We start from the raw sequence: 9,838 nt of genomic DNA on the forward strand, positions 1-9,838 counted from the left end.
TTCCTCAAAATGCCCTAGGTCTTCGTGAGCAAGCAAGTTGGATGCACACCCACTTAGTTTCTTTTTTGAGCTTTCATACACTTATAGCTCTAGTGCATCCATTGCATGGAAATCCCTACTCACTCACATTGATATCTATTGATGGGCATCTCCATAGCCTGTTGATACGCCTAGTTGATGTGAGACTATCTTCTCCTTCTTTGTCTTCTCCACAACCACCATTCTATTCCACCTATAGTGCTATATACATGGCTCACGCTCATGTATTGCGTGAAGATTGAAAAAGTTTGAGAACATCAAAAGTATGAAACAATTCTTTGGCTTATCATCGGGGTTGTGCATGATTTAAATATTTTGTGTGGTGAAGATAGAGCATAGCCAGACTATATGATTTTGTAGGGATAACTTTCTTTGGCCATGTTATTTTGAGAAGACATAATTGCTTAGTTAGTATGCGTGAAGTATTATTATTTTTATGTCAATATTAAAATTTTATCTTGAATCTTTCGGATCTGAACATTCATGCCACAATAAAGAGAATTACTTTGAAAATTATGTTAGGAAGCATTCCACATCAAAAATTCTATTTTTATCATTTACCTACTCGAGGACGAGCATGAATTAAACTTAGGGATGCTTGATATGTCTCCAACATATCTATAATTTTTTATTGTTCCATGCTATTATATTATCTGTTTTGGATGTTCAGTGGGCTTTATTATGCACTTTTATATTATTTTTGGGACTAACCTATTAACTGAAGGCCTAGTGCAAATTGCTGTTTTTTTGCCTATTTCAGTGTTTCGCAGAAAAGGAATATCAAACGGAATCCAAACAGAATGAAACCTTCGCGAGGATTGTTTTAGGAACAAACGTGATCCAGGACACTTGGAGTGGACATCAAGGAAGCAGCGAGGCGGCCACGAGGTAGGAGGGTGCGCCCAGGGGGCCCAGTCGCGCCCCCACCCTCGTGGGCCCCTCGCAACTCCACCGACCTACTTCTTTCGCCTATATATACCCATATACCCTGAAAACATCCGGAGCACCACAAAACCCTATTTCCACCGCCGCAACCTTCTGTACCCATGAGATCCCATCTTGGGGCCTTTTTCGGTGCTCCACCGGAGGGGGAATCGATCACGGAGGGGTTCTACATCAACACCATAGCCTCTCCGATGATGTGTGAGTAGTTTACCTCAGACCTTCGGGTCCATAGTTATTAGCTAGATGGCTTCTTCTCTCTCTTTGGATCTCAATACAAAGTTTTCCTTGATTCTCTTGGAGATCTATTCGATGTAATTCTTTTTGCGGTGTGTTTGTCGAGATCCGATGAATTGTGGGTTTATGATCAAGATTATCTATGAACAATATTTGGTTCTTCTCTGAATTCTTTTATGCATGATTTAAATATCTTTGCAAGTCTCTTCGAATTATCAGTTTGGTTTGGCCTATTAGATTGATCTTTCTTGCAATGGGAGAAGTGCTTAGCTTTGGGTTCAATCTTGCGGTGTCCTTTCCCAGTGATAGCAGGTGCAGCAAGGCACGTATTGTATTGTTGCCATAAAGGATAGAAAAGATGGGGTTTATGTCATATTGCTTGAGTTTATCCCTCTACATCATGTCGTCTTGCCTAATGCGTTACTCTGTTCTTATGAACTTAATACTCTAGATGCCTGCTGGATAGCGGTTGATATGTGGAGTAATAGTAGTAGATGCAGAATCATTTCGGTCTACTTGTCACGAACGTGATGCCTATATACATGATCATGCCTAGATATTCTCATAACTATTCGCTTTTCTATCAATTGCTCGACAGTAATTTGTTCACCCACCATAGATTATGCTATCTTGAGAGAAGCCACTAGTGAAACCTATGGCCCCCGGGTCTATTCTCCATTATATTAATCTCCCATCAACTAGCTATTTCTATTGTCGTTTATTTTGCAATCTTTACTTTTCAATCTATACAACAAAAATACCAAAAAAATTATCTTATTATCTTTATCACATCTCACTTTTGCAAGTGGCCGTGAAGGGACTGACAACCCCTTTATCACGTTGGTTGCAAGTTTCTTGATTGTTTGTGCAGGTACCAGGGACTTGCGTGTAGTCTCCTACTGGATTGATACCTTGGTTCTCAAAAAATGAGGGAAATACTTACGCTACTTTGCTGCATCACCCTTTCCTCTTCAAGGGAAAACCAACGCATGCTCAAGAGGTAGCACATGATGCACATTTTATGTTTAGTCTCCTTATCTCTAGTGTTTGTGCGAAACTGGTATTTCTAGTTGGATCTTTAAATGTGTGTTTATCCCGTTGAACTCTATACGCTTGTGTTCGTACGATCAATTCCTATGTCTGCTCTGGATGCCTACCGATATCATATTGCCACGGTTGTCGTAAGGGTCCGGCCCTTAACAGTCACTTTGGCGTGGATGCATCTCGGCATGTTTTTCCTAAGTAGCTCTCGGCGTAGCCTCTCATCCTGCGAGCATGGCTCTGGACAAGAAAATGGAGCTACCAAAGAAACTAACCGAGGTTCCATCGCATGAGGGCTTTCACAATACGAACACTCACTAGAGTCAAGGGATAAACGACCGCAGAAATCTAAAACGCATCAAACAGAAGTGGTAGCATGGACTTAGCTTTTGTTTTGAGCTTCTTTTTCGTCTGTCGGGCCACGCACGTTCGACGCGCCCGCGGCGCCCGGAGGAGTAGAGGGCGATCTGGTGGCTTTTTCGCTCCCGGCGAGAGTCGGCAAGCATTTCTTGTGACCGGTGGTCATAGGGGGCACTGTGGTGAGCCTCCCTGGTCCTCTTCCTTTTTGCTTCCCCCCTTGAGTCAGTACGACGACTGCCATCGCACGGATCATGCCAATGCAGGCAACCTCGCCGAAGTGTGCTTGCCAGGGAATCAATCGACGGACTCATAGCAGCACTTTGCTCAGGATTGCCCACGGCGGGGGAAATACTGGACCGAGCGTTGTGTGGTAATCGTCGACGTCGGCGATGCCGAGGCTAAAGCAGTTCGACTGCTGACGAGGTGGAGGGATAGGAGGGACGGAGCTTGTTTCCACATGTCTTGTGCCCCTTTCCCCCAGATGGCGCTCGGATGGCGATAACGCCATACGAGCTCCCGGGGTCAATCTATCGCCATCGGTGGTGGCCTTGGTCATAACCATCGCCACGGCAAATTTTGAAGAGCGACAACACGACGCAAGAGTGGATCTTCCCCCTGCTTCGCTTCCGCGTCGCCGCGGGCGCCATGGTCGATGGCGCCGTCGATGATGGAGGTGGTGCTAAAGATGACATGTTGCGCATGCTTTTAGGTTCGCACAACCGATTCCCCTACCTGGCGCGCCAAAGATGTCGCGGGATGTCCGCGACCACCTATGGGACCTGGCGGCCCCTTGCTGGTTCGACGGGGGACGTCGCGTTGCACAAAGAGCAGACCAGCGCGTGGCAGCACGGCAGAGAGCACACAAGAAATTTACCCAGGTTCGGTCCGTCGTGAGGCGTAAGACCCTACTCTTGCTTTGGTGGATTGATGATGGAAATGAATGTGGTGGTGCGTGGTACACTTGCCCGGCAAGATCTGCCTCGGGGCTATGGTGACCACAAGCGTATGATGGCTTGGGTTTTGTCAAGTTTCCAAACCTCTAACCCCCTCCTACGATCTCCATGAGCCTCCTTTTATAGATTAAGGGGTCACCACAGTGGCAAAACAGTCATTACCCATTGATATGATAGCAAACAGTGCCGTCATACCTAACTCTATGGGCTGGCAGGGTGCATTAAATGCACCGCTCAGTGTCACATCACTAGCTGCCCGGCAAGGCCTACCAGGCTTATCTTGCCAGCTTCACTCCTGTTCTCTTGACATGTCGCTGGACGGGTGTCACATGTGGGTTTCTTCTGTAGGAGATGGCTGCCATGTGGCAAATGCCACCACTTAATCACCTTGCGGCTTGACACCACACTGATTGACGACGTGGGTCGTTCTTGTGTGGTTGGCGGGGTTGTTCAGGCCCCGCAAGCCCCGACAGGTGTTGCCGGGGAGTCTTGGTTGCTTGCTTCTGGTGGTGGCCTGGCCCCTTACCGGGCTCGCCTGCCCGGTGAGGGAGGCCCTTCTCTTGCCGATATCATGTTCCTTTGGCTTGGTCTTGATCTCTCTAAGCTGCATGTTGGTTCTTCAAGTCTCTCGGCCCTTCAACTTCTGTCTTGCCCTCGTCTTGTCTATGCACGAGTCAGGGGAAAATGCATGCCCCTGTATATTTTCCCCGACGGGCGGCTGGAATTGATTTTCGTCGACTCCCCTAGGGTTTCTGGAATATTGGGGTATTTATAGAGTAAAGAGGCGGTGCGGGAGGCCATCGAGGTGGGCACAACCCACCTGGGCGCGCCCTGGTGGGTTGTGCTCCCCTCAGAGCTCCCCTCAGGTACTTTCTTGGCCCAACAGATGTCTTCTAGTCCAGAAAAAATCACCAAAAAGTTTTGTTGTGTTTGGACTCCGTTTGGTATTGATTTTCTGCGAAGTAAAAAAACAAGCAAAAAATAGCAACTAGCACTGGGCACTATGTCAATAGGTTAGTCCCAAAAAATGATATAAACTTGCTATAGAATGATTGTAAAACATCCAAGAATGATAATATAACAACATGGAACAATCAAAAATTATAGATACGCTGGAGACGTATGACTCAACTCCATATATTATTTGCCAATAATATTTGGCTATCTTATGATGTTTGAGTAGATCCATTTTGTCCTATGGGTTAATCATGATATTGGTTGGTATGATTGTATATTTTATTTATGGTGTTGTCCTACGGTGCCCTCCGTGTCACGCAAACGGAGGGATTCTCACTGTAGGGTGTTGCAATATGTTCATGATTCGCTTATTGTTCGTTGCGGGGGTGACAGCAGCCTAAACACGGATAAGTGGGTTGTTGCGTATGGGAGTGAAGAGGACTTGATACTTAATGCTATGGTTGGGTTTCACGACCTTAATGATCTTTAGTAGTTGCGGATGCTTGCTAGAGTTCCAATCATAAGTGCATATGATCCAAGTAGAGAAAGTATGTTAGCTCATGCCTCTCCCTCATATAAAATTGCATGAATGATTACCGTCTAGTTATTGATTGCCTAAGGAAAAGTGACTTTCTTGTTGACAAAAGCTATCCACTTTTATTACCTTGCAATTTATTAGTAGTTTCATTCTCGCAAAGTACTCGTAGCTTTATTCTTGCAAAATAGTTTCATACTTGTTTTAGGTAAAGCAAATGTCAAGTGTGCATAGAGTTGTATAGGTGGTCAATAGAACTTGAGGGAATATTTCTTCTTCCTTTAGCTCCTCGTTGGGTTCGACACTCTTATTTATCGAAGAAGGCTACAAATGATCCCCTATACTTGTGGGTTATCACCTACATAAGGGTTGTTGGGACACTTTTCAATTATAGCATTCATCTCGTGCTCTGGGACACAATGCCTAATCATGTCATCTGGTCCATGCCGATAAAGGAAAGGGTCATCCCAAAAATAATACTTCAGCTCACTGAAAAACTTTTTCCTCTGATGATAATTCATATCCGGCGGCATGTACTTTACTGCAAGAAAGTTGGCATAATCTGCAAACCAGGGCTCTATCTTTTTTATCATAGCCAAACTCTCACCTGGAAAGACTCGTTTATTGGAACTGGGTTGTTTGGTATTCTTTTCATGCGTGATAGGTGGTCTGCTACTGGATTATCCTCTCATTTGCAGTCTACTATCTGCAAGTCAAACTCTTGAAGTGGTAATATTCATCAAATCAATCTAGGCTTATCATCCTTCTTAGCAAGAAGATAATGTAAGACATGATGATCTGTGTTAATTATCACTTTTGAATTAATAATATAGGGCCTAAATTTATCGCAAGAAAAAACAATAGCAATCAATTCTTTTTCTGTGGTAGCTAATTGCTTTTGATCTTCATCCAAATTCCTGCTAGCATAAAAGACAACATTAATCTTTTTTATCATCCCGCTATCCCAAGACAACTCCAGCAGCATAGTTGCTAGCATCTCACATGATCTCGAAGGGCTGGTCCCACTTTGGAGGTTGGATGATCGGAGATGTGATCAAAGCATCTCTTACTTTTCCGTTGGCCTGCACACAACTCTTATCAAAAGAAGAAGGCACATATTTTGCAAAAGGTCAGTCAATGTTTTGATAATTTAGAGAAGTCCTTAGTGACCTAGTTGATACGTCTCCAATGTATCTACTTCTCTAAACACTTTTGCTCTTGTTTTGGACTCTAATTTGCATGATTTGAATGGAACTAATCGGGAATAATGTTGTTTTTAGCAGAACTACTTTGGTGTTGTTTTTTGTGCAAAAATAAAAGTTCTCCGAATTGGGCGAAACTTGGCGGAGATTTTTTGTTGAATATTTTTAAAATACTGGAGCAAATACCTGCTAGAGGGGGCCCACCAGCTGCCCACAAGGCAGGGCGCGCGCCTACCCCAGTGTGCCCCTGCTACCTTGTGGGGCCCACGTGCAGCCTCTAACCTAATTCCAGTCCTATAAGTTCCATCTTCCTGAGAAAAAAATAGGAGATAAGGTTCAAAAAATAGGAGATAAAATTTCATCGCGTTTTACGATACAGAGCCGCTGCCACGTACTGTTCTTCATCATGAGGCCCGATCTGGAGTGTGCTCGGGGCTACGGAGGGGGCAATTCATCAATCGCCTCGTCATCAACAACCTCGTGATGCTCACCACCCGGAGTGAGTAATTCCATAGTAGGCATACTGGAGGTAGATGGAGATGGATGAGATTAATCATGTAATCAAGTTAATTTTTTAGGGCTAGATCCTTAATATCCACTATGTTCTGTGACTGATGTTGCTAGGACTTGGCTATGCTTAATGCTTGTCACTGGGGCCCGAGTGCCATGATCTCAGATATGAACCCTTTATGTTTTCATTAATATATTTGAGTTCATGATCATATCTGCAAGTTATATGCACTTGCTATTGTTCTTATCCGTAGACCCCAAGGTGACAATAATTGGGATACTCTTCGGGGATGACTGTAATTTGAGGAGTTCATGTATTCATTAATTGTTAATGCTTTGTTCTAGTTCTCTATTAAATAAAGCGCCTTAATTACCCTTAGATTTTCATTAGGACCCCGCTGCCATGAGAGGGTAGGACAGAAGATGTTATACAAGTTCTTATTATAAGTACGTATGACTATATACGGAATACATGCCTACATATGATTGATGAATTGGAGCTATTGTGTACCACTCTAGGTTGTGATTGTTACATGATGAATTCCTCCAAATATCCATCGCTACTCCATGCCTATGCTTTGCTCATATTGTCTTTGCTATGTTACTACTATTGTTGCTACTGTTCCCACTGATACGAAACTACTAATGTTACTGTTACTATTGCTACTGCTAACCGCTGCTATCAAAACTATCATACTACTGCACTATTAATATTTTGCTCCATAGAAAAACCTCTCAGGTGTGGTTGAATTGACAACTCAACTGCTAAGTCTTATAAATATTCTTTGGCTCCCCTTATATCAAATCAATGAATTTGGGTGAAATACTACTCTCAAAGATTGTTGCGATCCCCTATACTTTGTGAGTTATTAGGGTGCCACGTGCCACCCCCACATGCCCTAGGGGCACATGGAGGCCTTGCAGGATCCACCTGGCCCATCACTCTTTGCGAATGGAGGTTCATCTACACCACCTTCTTCCCAGCCAACACCACAACATGAGGTGGGAGGAGATCACGAAGCACCGACTGGTGATGTGGTAGCTGCAGCATTGGCTTGGACCGCAAGTGTGATGGAGAAGGGAGATGCAACCTCACCATCTATAGTAAGGGGTGGTGCAATGAAGAACCATTGTCTAGCAAGGAGGACGCCATCCTCACGCGCGCTGGGATGGCGTGTCCCAAGAACACTAACTGTTGGGGAGGCGGAGCCGATGACAAAGATGACAAAGAAGAAGTAAGAAGTGAAGGAAATATGCCCTAGAGGCAATAATAAAGTTATTATTTATTTCCTTATATCATGATAAATGTTTATTATTCATGCTAGAATTGTATTAACCGGAAACATAATACATGTGTGAATATATAGACAAATAGAGTGTCACTAGTATGCCTCTACTTGACTAGCTCGTTGATCAAAGATGGTTAAGTTTCCTAGCCATTGACATGGGTTTTCACTTGATTAACGGGATCACATCATTAGGAGAATGATGTGATTGACATGACCCATTCCATTAGCTTAGCACACGATCGTTTACTATGTTGCTATTGCTTTCTTCATGACTTATACATGTTCCTATGACTATGAGATTATGCAACTCCCGTTTATCGGAGGAACACTTTGTGTGCTACCAAACGTCACAACGTAACTGGGTGATTATAAAGGTGCTCTACAGGTGTCTCCGAAGGTACTTGTTGGGTTGGTGTATTTCGAGATTAGGATTTGTCACCCCGATTGTCGGAGAGGTATCTCTGGGCCCTCTCGGTAATGCACATCACTTAAGCATTGCAACTAATGAGTTAGTTGCGAGATGATGTATTACGGAACGAGTAAAGAGACTTGCCGGTAACGAGATTGAACTAGGTATTGAGATACCGACGATCGAATCTCGGGCAAGTAACATACCGATGACAAAGGGAACAACGTATGTTGTTATGCGGTTTGACCGATGAAGATCTTCGTAGAATATGTAGGAGCCAATATGAGCATCCAGGTTCCTCTATTGGTTATTGACCGGAGACGTGTATCGGTCATGTCTACATAGTTCTCGAACCCGTAGGGTCCGCACGCTTAACGTTACGATGATAGTTATATTATAAGTTTATATGTTTTGATGTACCGAAGGTTGTTCGGAGTCCCGGATGTGATCACGGACATGACGAGGAGTCTCGAAATGGTCGAGACATGAAGATTGATATATTGGAAGCCAATGTTTGGATATCGGAAGTGTTCCGGGTAAAATCGGGATTTTACCGGAGTACCGGGAGGTTACCGGAACCCCCCGGGAATCAAATGGGCCTTAGTGGGCCTAGGTGGAAGAGAGGAGAGGAGGCAAGGGCTGGACGCGCACCCCTCCCCCCCTAGTCTGAATAGGACAAGGAGAGGGGGGCGGCGCCCCCCCCCCCTTCCTTCCTTCTCCTCCACTCCTCCCCCCCAAGTCCTAATCCAACTAGGAAAAAGGAGGGGAGTCCTACTCCCAGTAGGAGTAGGACTCCTCCTGCGCGCCTCCTCCTATGGCCGGCCGCACCCCCCCCCCCTTGCTCCTTTATATATGGGGGCAGGGGGCACCCCATGAACACAACAATTGATCATTGATCTCTTAGTCGTGTGCGGTGCCCCCCTCCACCATAGTCCACCTTGAAAGTGCTAGTGATCGACTAGAGGGGGGTGAATAGGCGATTTTTATGAAAGTCTTCAAAACATGGAAGTTTCGAAGACAAACGATAGAAATAAACCTATTACCATGCAGCGGAAGGTAGACTACACTAGGCAAACCATAGTCAAGTATTCAATGAAGTGAAAGCATAATGACTAATAGCAGCTAGGCAGTAAGATCAGGTAGGAAGATATTGTGAAGCCAATCAGAACAAGTAGTCACTCAGTGAAGACAAAAGATAATGCAATCATACAATGACTTCACAAGGACCAACAGTAAGCAAAGGGAAGGGAAGGATGAAACCAGTGACTCGTTGAAGACAATGATTTGTTGGACCAGTTCCAGTTGCTGTGACAACTGTACGTCTGGTTGGGGAGGCTGAGATTCAACTCAGAAGACCTCGTCTT

This window comes from Triticum aestivum, chromosome 5A (assembly GCF_018294505.1).
Source record: "Triticum aestivum cultivar Chinese Spring chromosome 5A, IWGSC CS RefSeq v2.1, whole genome shotgun sequence".
Classification (NCBI taxonomy): Eukaryota; Viridiplantae; Streptophyta; class Magnoliopsida; order Poales; family Poaceae; genus Triticum; species Triticum aestivum.